Genomic DNA, 18,341 nt, shown 5'->3' on the forward strand with positions numbered 1-18,341 from the left:
GGGATTTGCATGGTGTGAGGACAGTGGATACGTACTATACCGGCTTCTAAAGCGGGAATTTGTGTCCGTCCGCTTCTCGCTCAATGACGAGCACCGTGCTCACCACCTGGTGTGTTGAAGAGATGTATAATAACATTGGTTCACCGATGTTTGGCGCAGCCAGAATTGGGTTGCTTGCTAAAAGAGCCTTTATTTCCTCCAGTCCAGCCGTTGTTGCATCCGTCCACTCGAAGTGGCCGGTGCGTCGGAGAAGGCGATAAAGTCGCAATGCTTTTTCTCCTAATCTGGAGATAAAGTGGCTTAAAGCTGCCATGCATCCGGCTAGTTTTTGGACCTGTTTAAGATCTGTTGGTATAGCCAATTGTGCCAAAGCCCGGATTTTGGCTGGATTTGCCTCAATTCCTCTATTGGAAACAATGAAGCCTAGCAGTTTTCCAGGGGAACGCCGAAAACACACTTTTCGGGAAAGAGCTTGATGTCATATGTGCGGAGGTTGTCGAATGTGAGACGTAGGTCGTGTATTAATTACTCGACGTGCCTAGTCTTGATGACTACGTCATCCACATATGCTTCAACTGTCTTGCCGATTTGTTTCTCCAAGCATGTTTGAATCATGTGTTGGTAGGTGGCGCCGGCGTTTTTGAGCCCGAAGGGCATAGTGTTGAAGCAGAAAGGCCCATATGGTGTAATGAATGCCGTTGCGGCTTGATCGGACTCCTTCATTTTGATTTGATGGTATCCGGAGTATGCGTCGAGGAAACACAGTGAGTCGTGTCCTGCGGTAGCATCGATGATCTGATCGATGCGGGGGAGGGGGAAGGGATCCTTAGGGCAGGCCTTGTTGAGGTCTTTGAAATCGATGCACATGCACCAGGATTTATCCTTCTTTGGCACCATCACCAGGTTTGCTAGCTAGTCCGGGTGTGTTTATTTCTCTGATGAATCCGACCTCGATTAACTTGGCTAGCTCGTCCCCCATAGCTTGTCGTTTGGATTCGGAAAAGCGCCACAGTGTTTGCTTAACCGACTTATATCCCTTCAATATATTGAGGCTGTGTTCGGCCAGCCTGCATGGGATCCCTGGCATATCAGAAGGGTGCCAGGCGAATATGTCCCAGTTTTCGCATAGGAACGCTCGTAGTGCAGCGTCAACCGTTGGCTCCAGCTGCACCCCGATGGAGGCTGTCTTCTTGGGATCCGTCGGGTGGACTTGAAATTTGACTATTTCGTCTGCTGGTTTGAAAGAGGTGGATTTGGGCCGCTTATCAAGGATAACGTCATCCCTGTCCACCGTGGAGTGTAGTGCGGTTAACTCTTCAGCCGCGAGGGCCTTGGACAGTGCCTCGAGGGCCAGGGATGCGGTTTTGTTTTCGGCCTGGAGGGCTATGTCTGGATCACTGGCAAGAGTGATAATACCGTTGGGCCCGGGCATCTTAAGCTTCATATACCCGTAATGAGGAATAGCTTGAAAGCATGTGAATGCGTCTCGCCCCAACAGGGCGTGTTATCCACTGTTGAAACGGGCCACTTGAAAGGTTAGCTCTTCGGACCGATAATTCTCCAGCATGCCAAATACCATGTCGAGTGTGATTTTCCCCGATCATCGTGCTTCCCGGCTGGGAATATTCCCTTGGAAGGTCGTGTTGCTTTGCTCGATGCAGCTCCTGTCTATTTCCATTTTGTTGAGTGTATCCTCATAGATGAGGTTTAGTCCGCTGCCTCCGTCCATGAGCACTTTAGTAAGCCGAAAGCCATCCACAATTGGATTGAGGACCAGGGCGGCTGGTGCCCGGACTAACCGGAATTTTGGTTCGTCACTGGCATTGAAAGTTATGGCCGTGTCGTTCCAGGGGTTTATTGCTGTGAGTTGGCAGACTTCGGCGAGGTCGCGGAGTGCCATCTTGCGCCGATTGTTTGAAGCGAAGGTCTCGAAGACCGTCAATACTCTCAGGTCGTTGTCGACCGGGGGACGTTGCTCTGAGGTGTTTTTGGTGAGGATATTCTCGCCGCTTTTGGCTACTTGCCGGAGTATCCAACATGCTCTAAGGCTGTGGGTTGGTTCGGTGTCCGGTGTCGCGTGTATTTTGCATGGCTTATCGAGCCATCCCTCCAGAATGGTTCCGCGTCCCGTGAAGGGCTTAGTTTTCTTTAATATGGGGTCAGGTGCCACACAGGGGTGCACCCTTTTCGCCCGCCCGAGGGGTTGAGTGAAGACTGGTGGTTCCCAGTGAGCTGTCTGAGTTTTCCAGGTGCTCTCCATTACACAGTACTTCTGTACTATGGTCGCCAAGTCAGCAAAGTGTGATACGCGATGGCGGTTTACGGCGTTGAGGATTCCTTCGTCTGTGCAATTATTGCAGAATACTGAAATCACGTCCTCGTCGTGCCTAATCTTGTTTTTGACAAGGAGGAATCTAGCCCAAAAGTAATGGACTGTTTCCTGAGACTGCTATCGAACGTGCATGAGGTCGCATATATCCGGAGGACCGGAATTACTTGGCGAATATTGCTCATGGTGGGTGCGTGGCTTTAAATCCGGTCCCTGACCCAATTTGGAGTCCGATGTGTGAAAGCTTCCGAGCTTATTAGTCCGGGCTCCGGGACGTTGAATGATTTTTCAGGCTCGACGCCCGATTTTATGTTCGGAGGACTGGGAGTGTTGTCCCGCAGACAGCTATCCAGCTCTTCGAGTTCGGAAATCCGAACATAACTCATCCTCAATACCAGGGAAGAGTTGTTGTTTTGCTCCTCTACGACCACTATCTGATGGGTGATCGGCGGAGATTTGATTTCTCTCTGATCGGGTTTAAGCCCAACCTGATCGTAGTCTGTAGCGACCCCCAAGGCGGCGATGCGGTCCAGGAGTTCGTTTAAAGACGACAACTCCGCCGGATCCATTTGTTTGGAGTATTCAGCATCAATACGGAGACAATTTTCGATGACTCAAGAAGTCAACGTTTGCTTGACGGCCGAACATGCGGTCATGGTAAAGCCGCCCAGCCAGAGGGTTTGGCCTGAGGTTAGGGCTCCTCCGTTGGTGATACTGTCCTTGATGACAAGGCGAGCCATCAACCCTATCTTCAACGTCACAACGGAACTCTCAATGAAAGGACCAATGTCGGTGTCAAATCCGGTGGATCTCGGGTAGGGGATCCCGAACTGTGCGTCTAAGGTCGATGATAACAGGAGACGGGGGACACGATGTTTACCCAGGTTCGGGCCCTCTTGGTGGAGGTAATACCCTACTTCCTGCTTGATTGATCTTGATGAATATGAGGATTACAAGAGTTGATCTACCACGAGATCGTAATGGCAAAACCCTAGAAGTCTAGTCTGTATGATTTTGATTGCCTCTAGGGACTAAACCCTCCGATTTATATAGACACTGGAGGGGCCTAGGGTTGTACAAAGTTGGTTTACAAAGGAAGGAATCTACATATCCGAATGCCAAGCTTGCCATCCACGCAAAGGAGAGTCCCATCTGGACACGAGAAGAAGTCTTCTGTCTTGTATCTTCGTAGCCCATTAGTCCGGCCCATATCACATAGTTCGGACGTCCGAGGACCCCTTAATCCAGGACTCCCTCACCCGCCACGGGCGCGACCACAGCGCGTGCGCCTCTCCCAGAGCAGCTGACCCAGCCGATGTGCCCAATGGAGCAACTTGCCCTCAAGCGCCTTCACCGCATCACCGTGCCATCCAATTGGCCGGCTCGCAACAGCGAGGGCGTGATGCCGTCGCCACCGGCACCGTCAGAAGCGGGCCGATGGTACGATCTATGTCATCATCACCAACGCCAAGCACCATTACGGAAGCTATGGTGCGGGCCAGCTGCTGTTGAGGTTCCCATCGGCGGCCGATCAGATGGATGAGTGGAGAGCCACCATCCAGAGTTTGATTGGTTTTGCCGAGGCTGGGGGCTCACAGCGAGCTGGCCCGCCACGACCGCCTCAAGCGACAACAATGGCTCGCGCTGCTGGCCGTATGGAAGGGGCCACCCCCACTATGTAGTCCCCACCACGGTAACCAGCGCGGGCGCGGCAAAATCAAGAACCCGATGATGTCTTGATGGCCTCTTCTGACCCTCAAGCACGTCCAAGCCAACGGCGAGCCCCAGAGGACAGGCGGAGGGGAGCCACGTGCGTCGTCATCGAGCAATGCCGCGACGATCACCGTCGACCCAATAGGTACGATGGTCCTGACGTTGACGTGTTGGGGAACATAGCATGCAATTTCAAAAAAATTCCTACGATCACGCAAGATCTATCTAGGAGATGCATAGCAACAAGAGGGGGAGATTGTGCCCACGTACCCTTGTAGACCGAAAGCGGAAGCATTAGGTTAACGCGGTGGATGTAGTCGAACGTCTTCACGATCCAACTGATCTAGTACCGAACATACGGCACCCCCGAGTTCAACACACATTCAGCTCGATGACGTCCCTCGAACTCTTGCTCCAGCAGAGGGTCGAGGGAGAGTTTCGTCAGAACGGTTGTCGGATTCGGGGTTCCGTAGACCCTTGAGAGGTTCGAACTCAGGGGTGCGCACGAAGAACACTCTCTCCCCAGTCTGCCCGCTCAACGAACCCAAAGAACAAGGGACACAGGGGTTTATGCTGGTTTGGGCCACCTTGCGGTGTAATACCCTACTCCACCTTTGTGGTGGATTTCCTCGAGGGGTTGAACTAGTATAGTGGTGGAACAGCCTCAGGAGGTGAGGTGTTCTTGAGGTCGATGAGCTGGTGAGGTGGTTCGGGTGGAATGGATCCGATCCAAGGTCCCCTCTATGGTGGTGGCTAAGTCCTATTTATAGTGGCCTTGGTCCTCTTCCCAAATGTAGGCGGGAAGGGATCCCACAGCGGCCAAATTGGAAGGGAGACAACTAGTACAAGCTATCCTGACAAAAGTGGTCTTCGCCTGCAAAAGGCTCTGGTGGTGACGCTACGGTGGGCTCCGCGATGACCTCCGTCCTGCCGTCCTGGCGGTCTTGGTCTTGTTGCACCGGAATGGAAACCTTTGCTTGATTCCTCGGGACTCCGCACCTGCGCTTTCCTCCTTAGCACCAAAGAGGAAACTGGTACACTGCGCCCGCTGGCGCCTGCCTAGCCTTGGTCGTCATGGCCCATGTCATGTGAACCTCGTGAGGTGCACCTTGCATAGATATCTCCGCTCCTCGGGAGCCAACCTGGTGAGGCCGCCCCCAGGGAGGTCTTGGTGTCGTCCTCCTCGTGAGGCTTGGCCCCTCGCGAGGGTCTCGAGTTTTTGCTACTGAAGCTGGGCCGTACCAGGCTGTTGATGGGGCCACGCCACGGGCCGCAGGCAGGCAAGTCTGGGTACCCCCGTTCCTAGGACGCCGACAGTAGCCCCCGGGCCCAAGGCGCGCTCGAACTTGGCTTCGAGGCAAAGCCAAAGGGCAAGTGCGGAGCGCCGCGGGACCCAACCGCCTGCGGCCTTGGTTGACACGTGGCAATTGATTGGATGTGGGCATCTCCGTTTCTCCATGCTGACTCGGCAACCGTCTGACTTGACGAGACTCTGCTGCATGCAGAGAAAAACCATCATTACGTGTGATCGTGGAGGCCGGCGGTTGGCCTCCTCGTGGCTATAAATGAGAAGAGGGGCGGAGCCCTCTTGCTCATCTCCTTCTTCTCGCCGCCTGCTCTTTTTCTTCCTCTTCGCCTTGCCGTCTTGCCACAGCTCTCATGGCGCCGACGAAGAGGTTCTTCGCCGCCGAGAAGGGGAAGGTTCGCCAGGAGGGACCCGGCTTGCCGATACCCAAGAGAGGGCGGGGCCGCCCTCGTAAGCACGTTGTGACCCCTGCGGTGGCTCCTCGGGGGCTTGGGCGCACTCCTTCGGGGACCGGTGTCGTTCTTGGCGGCCACAGTGGTGTCTCTTCTCGCGGCGGGAGCCGCCCAAGGCGAGGCAGCCCCCTTGACGAGGGGAGGCGCACCATGGTTGCCCGGCCTCCCCGGCCGCGCTTCCACTCGGTGGAGGTGCTCCCGGAGTTCATCATGTGGCCGGAGAGTCCGGCCGGCACCTGGCTCCAGCTTCCGCGCTCCCCTACCGGCGAGCTTCCGGCCGTGGGTCTTGACGGCCTCTGGCTGCAGGCCGATTGTTGCTGCAGCAAGGCCTCGTGGGTCACGGTGGAGGTCTCTGCCACGGGCAACGTAGCCCTGGCCCGCGGTTGGCAGGCGTTCGCCCGCGCATGCAGCCTGAGCAGGAGGTGCACCCTCCACTTCAAGTACGACCGCGTCGCGACCCTCTTCATGAGGGTGTTTGGGGAAGATGGTCGTCGCGCAAGGTGCTGCCCCGAAGACAGCGCCTGCGACGATGAGCTTGGCCTTGACGACGGCCATGACGATGCTGAGGGCGAGCTTGCCCTTGGCAACGGCCGCGGCTCATCCAGCAACGACGGCTCCTCCACCAGCGAGAGAACCAACAGCGGTGGCTACGATCAGCCACCACGCCGCCGGGCTTGCTTCAAGGACAGTGGCAGATCGTCCCGTCATCACACGATGGTGAAGCGCGAGGAGGGCTCAGGCTGAGCTGAGTCTGGGAGGCCCTTGGAGCCAGGCCTCGTGAGCTGTTGCGGCTGTGCGGGCTGCTTTTGTTTAACCTCTCCTTTCTTCCTGCATTTGAAAAAGTAGATGGCCCTGCTGGGGCGTGTAATGAACCATGGTACTTATGCCGCTATGCTATGTTTATTGTTCTTGTGTTATGCTATGATGTTCGTGCTCCACGTAGATGTAGAGGGATGACTTAGCTTGATATGCTCGGGTAGCCTCCCGCCTCGCGAGGGCGCGCCTTTTGGCATCTGGTGAGGCCTCCTTGTTGCCGACACGGGAGTCGCTGACCTCGGGAGGCACCATAAAGCTCCAGAATTTGTTAGAAAATCTATCGGGTGCCTTGTTCCTCCTTGCGAGCCCTCAGGCATGGGCTAATCATGGCTTAGTGCACCACGTCGCGGTACCCGAGGGCACAGACTTAACAGGGTGCGCCAATGACGAGCTCATTCGAGGGTGCCTCACGAAGATCAAGGAAGCCGAAGCTCTGGGGTGACAGAGCTTTGGCGAGGTGTGGTCATGGTGTGGGCTAGCCCAGTGCACGCACACACCCACCCAGCCCCCGCGCGAGGCGCACGAGGGAGAGCATCGGGCAACTGCCGTCCTCCCTAACGCAAGACAAAGAAGCGAGCAAAGTAAAAAGGGAGAAATCTCAACTAAGCAATCGAGAAACGCCAGAGCTCCAAATTTCATTAAAAGGTTGCAAACCAGCTACAGAAAGCAAATGAACAGCCGCGTCCGGCACCTAGTCTAGTCTTCTCACCAGCGCGGAGCTAAGTGCTGCCACTAGGACGTGGGAGGGAGCCCCCGAGGCCGGAGGGCGGCACTATGGAGACTCCAGGGCGTGTACAGCCCCACTCATTATTACATAAGAGTGTCACGAGCGGAGACCTTCACAGGCACCGGGCCTTGCTTCATGGGTAGAATTTTCGGAGGTGCTGGATGATCTAGGCGTTCTAGATGGGGATCCCGTCCTGCGTCTCTAGGCGCACGGCACCAGGCCAGGAGACGCGGGCAATCCTAAATGGGCCCTCCCACATGGGTGAGAGCTTATGCAGCCCCTCCCTAGAGAGCACCCTCCTCAGGACGAGATTGCCCACCTCGAGCGTCCTGGAGCGGATACTGCGGCAGTGGTGCCGCCGCAGCACCTGCTGGTACCTTGCCGCTCGGAGCGAGGCTTGATGACGGCGTTCCTCCCCCAGCACGAGGTCCATCCCCCGCATGGCGTCCTGATGTGCCTCGTCAAATGCCAATACCTGTGCGGAGCGATGCTTGATCTCATGAGGGAGAACCGCTTCGGCTCCGTAGACGAGGAAGAATGGACTCTCGCCTGTCGGCCTGGTGGCGGTGGTGCGGATGGACCACAGCATGGACTGGAGCTCGTCGACCGAGCCCCTGCCGCAGGCCTTGAGCTTCTTCTTAAAGGTCCTTGTCTTGAGGCCTCTCAAGACCTCCGCATTGGCGCGCTCAGCTTGGTCGTTGTTTCTGGGGTGTGCCACTGAGGCGTAGCATATCTGCGTTCCAAGATTAGTACAATATGTTTTGAAGAGATTGCTGGTGAACTGCGAGCCGTTGTCGGTGATAATGCGATTAGGGACTACGAACAGGCTCACAAGGCCCTTGATGAACTTGACCGCTGAGACGGCAGGGATGGTATGGACTGGCTCCACCTCCGCCCACTTGGTGAACTTGTCGATGGCGACGTAAAGGTAGCGGTAGCCCCCGGGCGCTCGAGGGAATGGACCCAAAATGTCCAGCCCCCAGACCGCGAACGACCATGAGAGCAGGATAGTCTGGAGGCCCTGAGCTGGCTGGTGGATTTGCTTGGCATGGAACTGGCAGGCTTCGCAGGATCTCACCAGCTCGGTTGCGTCGTTGAGTGCCGTGGGCTAGTAGAATCTGATGTGAAACGCCTTGCCCAACAAGGTGCACAATGACGAATGATGTCCGTAGTCTCCACCGTGTATGTCGGTTAACAGCTTGCACCCCTGCTCCCTGGAGATGCATCGCAAGGAAACATCGTTCGGTCGTTTTCGGTATAGCTCACCGTCCTGAATGCAGTAGGCTGTAGCTTCCCGAGCCACGCGCTCCGCGTCTTCCTCCTTCTCCGGCAGGGTTCCCTACAGCAGGTACGCCTTGAATTCTTTGGTCCAGCACCCCTCCTAGGGCTCGAGCGTGAGGAGCAGGTGTGCTCCTGAGGTTGGGCCGCAGGCGGCGGCTCCCGAGGTTGGTGGCGGTGGAAGCTCCTCCTGAGGCGGCGCTGGCTCCACAGCCGGAGGGGCTGTTGAAGGCTTGAAGAGCTGCTCCTCGAAGACGTTGGGCTCCTGGGGCTGGCGCCTAGATGCCCTCTTGGCGATATCGTCGGCTTCCTTGTTCGTGTTGCGGGGCACATGCTGCAGTTCTAGGCCCAAGAATTGCTTCTCTATCTTGCGTACCTCCGCGAGGTATGCCTCCATATGCTCGTCCTTTGGCTCGTATACTTTGTTCGAGAAGCTGACGAGAAGCTATGAGTTGCCCCTGATGGTGAGGCGCTTCACTCCCAAGGCTGCCGTAGCCTTGAGGCCGGCGATCAAACCTTCATATTCTACGATGTTGTTCGAGACCTTCTCGCCCCGTTGGAAGCAGAGCTGCACGGCATAGTAGAGCTTGTCCTGGGTGGGCGAGATGAGCACGGCTCCAGCCCCCGCGCCCTGACGTGCGAAGGTGCCGTCGAAGTACATGACCCAGTCATCTGGTGCTTCGCTCCCTGGCGAGAGAGACCGGCCCTCGCCTGCTTCGGGCCCCAGAGCGGCAATCCATTCTGCCACGAAGTCGGCGAGCGCGGCTCCCTTGATGACCCTGGTGGTGCTGAACTCCAGCTGGAATACCTGCAACTCTATGTTCCACTCAGCGACCGTCCCTGCAACATTGGGGCTCCGGAGTACCCTCTCTGGCGGGTAAGCTTAGACGACCTTAATGGGGTGGCCATGGAAGTAGTGGCGCAGCTTGCGCGAGCAGAAGCTTCTGCGGCATGGGGTAGCACCCCCGTGCATCACGCAGCACCATGCTGACGAAGTACACCGCGTGTTCGACGAGGGCGGAAGTGTTGATGGAGTTCGAGGCCTCCTGAGACTAGGGCACCTCCTGAGGCTGGGGGACATCAGGAGCAGGGCAACCGCAGCCTCAGGAGCACCGTCTAGTGAAACCTGGCCATCCGCTGGCGCCGCTATGGATCCAGGGGCGCCGTCTTGGTGCAGTGTCTTCTCGCTCGGTTGCATGGCGCCGTGTGGCAGGCCCTTGGTCTGGCGCCCCTCCCGGACGGCCACCAGCGCTGCGCTGGCTGAGTGAGGCGTGGCGGCCAGGTAGAGCACCAGAGGCTCGAGACGACACGGCACCACCATCACTGGTGGGTTGGTGAGGTATCTCTTGAGGACTTGAAACGCCGCATCGGCCTCCGGAGTCCACTCAAATGGGCCCTTCTTTTTCATCAGCTTGAAGAAAGGGAGGGCGCGCTCTCCCAGCTCAAAGATGAAGCGCCCTAGTGAAGTCACGCAGCCCGCGAGTTTTTGCATTTCCTTGAGAGTCTGCGGAGGGCTCATCTCTTCTATCGCTTTGACCTTCTCTGGGTTCGCCTCGATTCCCCTGTGTGACACAAGGAAACCTAGCAACTTACCAGAGGGGATGCCGAACATGCATTTCTACGGGTTGAGCCGCAGGTCCACCTTGCACAGGCTGGCGAAAGTCTCCTCCGGATCCTGGATGAGGGTCCTTGCCTCCCGAGATTTCACCACAATGTCATCGACATAGGCCTTAGCGTTCCTCCCGAGCTGCTCGCTAGAGCTTCTTCTTCACATTTTCTGTGGGAGACGGCTTCACAACAAGCTCTCTGGACCTTGAAGCTATCTCGAAACTCACACAGGCATCAAGGGCAGCATATTTTATCCGCTTGTATGTCATGGGATAATTCTCCCATCCAGACGACCTTAATGCCAGCATCTCGTCACCCTTCTGAAGATTTGTTCCGAGCACAAAATTTTCTATGTTGAATAGGGATGGTGTTGGTTTATCACAATCTTCTACAGGAATTTTTATTTTGGTTTGTACGTCAATGATGCTTTTCAAATCAAGGTTGTACGGCTCCAACTTCTGTTTGTCCCATGCGATGGCTGCCCCACAGAAGTATATGTCCTCCCGAGACAAGAAATCATGGACCTCACCTGGTATGGAGGGCGCGTGTATGATGTGGTACACAAAAACATTATCTTCGAGGCACAGCTAAAGGACGGTGGCGCGTTGGATCTTCCTAGTGGCACGCTCTGTGTACTCTGCGTCGAGACCGATGACTTTCATCTCCACCTTTTGGAGGGAGTTGGATACATTATTGATCCAGTTCCAAACAACCCTTAGGTGGTCGGTGATGGTGGCAACTATGCTCAACGAGCCTTCGACGAGGACATGTTGGACGCTAAAAACCTGCATCTCGATCTCTTTCGCCATTTGGAACTGCTGGACCGGAGGGCTATGGTTTGGAGAATTAGGATTAGATGGCTAGTCTAACTGAAGAAGATGATTGTTTAAAGGGGCTTCGGAATTACTCCAGGAGTATGTGAAGAGGTTAAAACAATGTGAATGCAGTGTGGTTTGGATACAAATGAAGATGAAGGAGAGGTGAAGAAGCCGAGGAAAATCGGTTCCCGATGGGGAAGTAAATGGGAGAAGTGTCCTACAGGCAGTTGATTAGACAGCTAGGTAGACTAAATGAAAAGGCTATGTGGGTAGATTGAGGAGTGGTACCTATCTGTGTACGTGCCCATCCTTCTAGCGATACATGTGCCACTGGCTAGTTGAGGTCACTCTTTTGAATCACCGCGACGAGACATTTTATGATTCCTTTTTATTTCTGCACCCCTCCTGACAGGTGGGACCTATGCAAACGGATATAAAAAATGTGTCGTAGCTGGTTCGGATGGATATTGGTGCATGCTTGGGATACAGTAGATATTACACCAAAATAAATAAATAATGAGTTCACAACAGTACCGAAAGTGGTGATTTATTTTCCTATACTAACGGAGCTTATGAGATTTTCTGTTGTTTTGTGTTGTGAAGTTTTCAAGTTTTGGGTAAAGATCTGATGGATTATGGAATAAGGAGTGGCAAGAGCCTAAGCTTGGGGATGCCCTAGGCACCCCAAGGTAATATTCAAGGACAACCAAGAGCCTAAGCTTGGGGATGCCCCGGAAGTCATCCCCTCTTTCGTCTTCGTTTATCGGTAACTTTACTCGAGGCTATATTTTTATTCACCACAAGATATGCGTTTTGCTTGGAGCGTCTTGTATGATTTGAGTCTTTGCTTTTTAGTTTGCCACAATCATCCTTGCTGTACACACATTTTGAGAGGGACACGCATGAGTCGTCATTTATTAGAATACTCTATGTGCTTCACTTATATCTTTTGAGCTAGGCCATTTTGCTATAGTGCTTCACTTATATATTTTTAGAGCACGACGGTGGTTTTATTTTGTAGAAATTATTGAACTCTCATGCTTCACTTATATAATTTTGAGTCTTTAAACAATATGGTAATTTTCGTTGGTTATAAATTTATTCCTAATATGATAGGCATCCAAGAAGGATATAGTAAAAACTTTCATAAGTGCATTGAATACAATGAGAATTTTGATTCATTAAGATTGTTTTGAGATATGAAGATGGTGATATTAGAGTCATGCTAGTGAGTAGTTGTGAATTTTAGAAATACTCGTGTTAAGGTTTGTGAGTCCCGTAGCATGCACGCATGGTGAACCGTTATGTAACAAAGTTGGAGCACGAGATATTTTTTGATTGTCTTCCTTATGAGTGGCGGTCGGGGACGAGCGATGGTCTTTTCCTACCAATCTACCCCCTAGGAGCATGCGCGTAGTACTTTGTTTTGATGACTAATAGATTTTTGCAATAAGTATGTGAGTTCTTTATGACTAATGTTGAGTCCATGGGTTATACTGTTGGAAATATGCCCTAGAGGCAATAATAAAATGGTTATTATTATATTTCCTTGTTCATGATAATTGTCTATTGTTCATGCTATAATTGTGTTATCCGGAAATCGTAATACATGTGTGAACACATAGACCATAACATGTCCCTAGTGAGCCTCTAGTGACTAGCTCGTCGATCAATAGATGGTTACGGTTTCCTGACCATGGACATTGGATGTCATTGATAACGGGATCACATCATTAGGAGAATGATGTGATGGACAAGACCCAATCCTAAGCATAGCACTAGATCGTGTAGTTCGTTTGCTGAAGCTTTTCTAATGTCAAGTATCATTTCCTTAGACCATGAGATCGCGCAACTCCCGGATACCGTAGGAACGCTTTGGGTGTACCAAACGTCACAACGTAACTGGGTGGCTATAAAGGTGCACTACAGGTATCTCCGAAAGTGTCTGTTGGGTTGGCCCGGATCAAGACTGGGATGTGTCACTCTGTATGACGGAGAGGTATCTCTGGGCCCACTCGGTATTGCATCATCATAATGAGCTCAATGTGACTAGGGAGTTAGTCACGGGATCATGCATTACGGAACGAGTAAAGTGACTTGCTGGTAACGAGATTGAACGAGGTATTGGGATCGAATCTCGGGCAAGTAACGTACCGATTGACAAAGGGAATTGTATACGGGATTGCTTGAATCCTCGACATCGTGGTTCATCCGATGAGATCATCGTGGAACATGTGGGAGCCAACATGGGTATCCAGAGCCCGCTGTTGGTTATTGGCTAGAGAGGTGTCTCGGTCATGTCTGCATGATTCCCGAACCCGTAGGGTCTACACACTTAAGGTTCGATGACGGTAGGGTTATAAGGAAGGTTTGTATGTGATTACCGAATGTTGTTCGGAGTCCCGGATGAGATCCCGGACGTCACGAGGAGTTCCGGAATGGTCCGGAGGTAAAGATTTATATATGGGAAGTCACTATACGGTCACTGGAAATATTCGGGGGTATACTGGTATTGTACCGGGACCACCGGAGGGGTTCCGGGGGTCCACCGGGAGGGTCCACCTGCCCCGGAGGGCCTTATGGGCTGTAGGTGGTAGGGAACCAGCCCTTAGTGGGCTGGGCGCCAACCCCCCTAGGGCCCATGCTCCTAGGGTTTGGGGGAAACCCTAAAGGGGGCGCCCCCCCCCTTGCTTGGGGGGCAAGCCACCTCCCCCTTGGCCGCCGCCCCCCTCTAGATCCCATCTAGAGGGGCCGGCCCCCTTCCCCCTTCTCCCTATAAATAGAGGGGTGAGGGGAGGGCTGCAGCACCACATCCAAGGCACAGCCCCTCCCCTCCCCAACACCTCTCCTCCTCCGCGTGTGCTTGGCGAAGCCCTGCCGGAGAACTGTCACTCCACCACCACCACGCCGTCGTGCTGCTGTTGGAGCCTTCTTCCTCAACCTCTCCCTCCTCCTTGCTGGATCAAGGAGTGGGAGACGTCACCGCTCCGTACGTGTGTTGAACGCGGAGGTGCCGTCCGTTCGGCGCTTGGATCATCGGTGATTTGGATCACGACGAGTACGACTCCGTCAACCCCGTTCTCTTGAACGCTTCCGCTCGCGATCTACAAGGGTATGTAGATGCACTCCTCCCCTCTCGTTGCTAGTAAACTCCATAGATTGATCTTGGTGATGCGTAGAAAATTTTAATTTCTGCTACGGTCCCCAACAGTGGCATCATGAGCTAGGTCTATGCGTAGTTTCTATGCACGAGTAGAACACAAGTTGTTGTGGGCGTTGATTTTGTCAATTTACTTGCCATTACTAGTCTTATCTTGATTCGGCGGCATCGTGGGATGAAGCGGCCCGAACCGACCTTACACGTACGCTTACGTGAGACAGGTTCCACCGACTGACATGCACTAGTTGCATAAGGTGGCTAGCGGGTGTCTGTCTCTCCCACTTTAGTCGGATCGGATTCGATGAAAAGGGTCCTTATGAAGGGTAAATAGAAATTGGCATATCACGTTGTGGTTTTGGCGTAGGTAAGAATCGTTCTTGCTAGAAACCTATAGCAGCCACGTAAAAGTTTGCAACAACAATTAGAGGACGTCTAACTTGTTTTTGCAGCAAGTGTCATGTGATGTGATATGGCCAGAAGGATGTGATGAATGATATATGTGATGTATGAGATTGATCATGTTCTTGTAATAGGAATCACGACTTGCATGTCGATGAGTATGACAACCGGCAGGAACCTAGGAGTTGTCTTAATTTATTTATGACCTGCCTGTCAACTGAAACATCATGTAATTACTTTACTTTATTGCTAACCGTTAGCCATAGTAGTAGAAGTAATAATTGGCGAGACAACTTCATGAAGACACGATGATGGAGATCATGATGATGGAGATCATAGTGTCATGCCGGTGACGATGATGAACATGGCGCCCCGAAGATGGAGATCAAAAGGAGCAAAATGATATTGGCCATATCATGTCACTATTTGATTGCATGCGATGTTTATCATGTTTTACATCTTATTTGCTTAGAACGACGGTAGCATAAATAAGATGATCCCTCGCTAAAATTTCAAGAAAGTGTTCCCCCTAACTGTGCACCGTTGCGAAGGTTCGTTGTTCCGAAGCACCACGTGATGATCGGGTGTGATAGGTTCTAACGTTCGCATACAACGGGTGTAAGCCAGATTTACACACACAATACACTTAGGTTGACTTGACGAGCCTAGCATGTACAGACATGGCCTCGGAACACAAGAGACCGAAAGGTCGAACATGAGTCGTATAGCAGATACGATCAACATGAAGATGTTCACCGATGATGACTAGTCCGTCTCTCGTGATGATCGGACACGGCCTAGTTGACTCGGATCATGTATCACTTAGATGACTAGAGGGATGTCTGTCTCAGTGGGAGTTCGTTACTAATTTGATTAGATGAACTTAATTATCATGAACTTAGTCTAAAAACCTTTACAATATGTCTTGTAGATCAACTGGCCCACGCTAATGTTGCCCTCAACTTCAACGCGTTCCTAGAGAAAACCAAGCTGAAAGACGATGGTAGCAACTACACGGACTGGGTCCGTAACCTGAGGATTATCCTCATAGCTGCCAAGAAAGCATATGTCCTTGAAGCACCGCTAGGTGATGCACCTGTTTTCCCAGCAACTCAAGACGTTCTGAACGCCTGGCAGTCACGTAGTGATGATTACTCCCTGGTTCAGTGCGGCATGCTTTACAGCTTAGAACCGGGGCTCCAAAAGCACTTTGAGCAGCACGGAGCATATGAGATGTTCCAAGAGCTGAAAATGGTTTTCCAAGCTCATGCCCGGGTCGAGAGATATGAAGTCTCCGACAAGTTCTGCAGTTGTAAGATGGAGGAGAATAGTTCCATCAGCGAACACATACTCAAAATGTCTGGGTTGCACAACCACTTGTCTCAGCTGGGAGTTAATCTCCTGGATGACGCGGTCGTTGACAGAATCCTTCAGTCGCTCCCACCTAGCTACAAGAGCTTTGTGACGAACTTAAATATGCAGGGGATGGAAAAGACCATTCCTGAGGTATATTCAACGATGAAATCAGCGGAGGTGGAGATAAAAAAGGAACATCAAGTGTTGATGGTGAATAAAACCACTAAGTTCAAGAAAGGTAAGGGTAAGAAGAACTTCAAGAAAGACGGCAAGGGAGTTGCCGCGCCCGGTAAGCAAGCTGCCGGGAAGAAGACAAAGAATGGACCCAAGCCTGAGACTAAGTGCTTTTATTGCAAGGGAAACGGTCACTGGAAGCGGAACTGCCCCAAGTACTTAGCGGATAAGAAGGCCGGCAATACCAAAGGTATATGTGATATACATGTTATAGATGTGTACCTAACCAGCGCTCGTAGTAGCTCCTGGGTATTTGATACCGGTGCGGTTGCTCATATTTGTAACTCAAAGCAGGAGCTGCGGAATAAGCGGAGACTGGCGAAGGACGAGGTGACGATGCGCGTCGGGAATGGTTCCAAGGTCGATGTGATCGCCGTCGGCACGCTACCTCTACATTTACCTACGGGACTAGTTTTAAACCTCAATAATTGTTATTTAGTGCCAGCTTTGAGCATGAACATTGTATCTGGATCTCGTTTAATGCGAGATGGCTACTCATTTAAATCCGCGAATAATGGTTGTTCTATTTATATGAGAGATATGTTTTATGGTCATGCCCCGCTGGTCAATGGTTTATTCTTAATGAATCTCGAACGTGATGTTACACATATTCATAGTGTGAATGCCAAGAAATGTAAGGTTGATAATGATAGTCCCACATACTTGTGGCACTGCCGCGTTGGTCACATTGGTGTCAAACGCATGAAGAAACTCCATGCAGATGGACTTTTGGAGTCTCTTGATTATGAATCATTTGACACGTGCGAACCATGCCTCATGGGCAAGATGACCAATACTCCGTTCTCCAGAACAGTGGAGCGAGCAACCAACTTATTGGAAATCATACATACTGATGTGTGTGGTCCAATGAGCGTTGAGGCTCGCGGTGGCTATCGTTATGTTCTCACCCTCACTGATGACTTGAGTAGATCTGGGTATGTCTACTTAATGAAACACAAGTCTGAGACCTTTGAAAAGTTCAAGGAATTTCAGAGTGAGGATGATAATCAATGTGACAGGAAAATAAAGTTCTTACGATCAGATCGTGGAGGGGAATATTTGAGTCACGAATTTGGCACACACTTAAGGAAATGTGGAATTGTTTCACAGCTCACGCCGCCTGCAACACCTCAGCGTAATGGTGTGTCCGAACGTCGTAATCGCACTCTCTTGGATATGGTGCGATCTATGATGTCTCTTACCGATCTACCGCTATCATTCTGGGGTTATGCTTTAGAGACTGCCGCATTCACTTTAAATAGGGCTCCGTCGAAATCCGTTGAGACGACACCGTATGAATTATGGTTTGGAAAGAAACCTAAGCTGTCGTTTCTTAAAGTTTGGGGATGCGATGCTTATGTCAAGAAACTTCAACCTGAAAAGCTCGAACCCAAGTCGGAAAAATGCGTCTTCATAGGATACCCTAAGGAAACCATTGGGTATACCTTCTACCTTAGATCCGAAGGCAAGATCTTCATTGCCAAGAACGGGTCCTTTCTGGAGAAAGAGTTTCTCTCGAAAGAAGTAAGTGGGAGGAAAGTGGAACTTGATGAGATGACCCCTCTCGAACCGGAAAGTAGCGCAGCACAAGAAAATGTTTCTGTGGTGCCTGCACCGACTAGAGAGGAAGTTAATGATGACGATCATGATCAAGTTACCACTGAACTTCGTAGGTCCACAAGGACACGTTCCGCACCAGAGTGGTACGGCAACCCTGTCCTGGAAATCATGTTGTTGGACAACGGTGAACCTTCGAACTATGAAGAAGCAATGGCGGGTCCAGATTCCAACAAATGGCTTGAAGCCATGCAATCTAAGATAGGATCCATGTATGAAAACAAAGTATGGACTTTGACAGACTTGCCCGATGATCGGCGAGCGATAGAAAATAAATGGATCTTTAAGAGAAAGACGGACGCGGATGGAAATGTTGTTGGAAATATGCCCTAGAGGCAATAATAAAATGGTTATTATTGTATTTCCTTGTTCATGATAATTGTCTGTTGTTCATGCTATAATTGTATTAACTGGAAACCGTAATACATGTGTGAATACATAGACCACAACATGTCCCTAGTGAGCCTCTAGTTGACTAGCTCGTTGATCAACAGATAGTCATGGTTTCCTGACTATGGACATTGGATG

This window comes from Triticum aestivum, chromosome 5D (assembly GCF_018294505.1).
Source record: "Triticum aestivum cultivar Chinese Spring chromosome 5D, IWGSC CS RefSeq v2.1, whole genome shotgun sequence".
NCBI classification, from domain to species: domain Eukaryota; kingdom Viridiplantae; phylum Streptophyta; class Magnoliopsida; order Poales; family Poaceae; genus Triticum; species Triticum aestivum.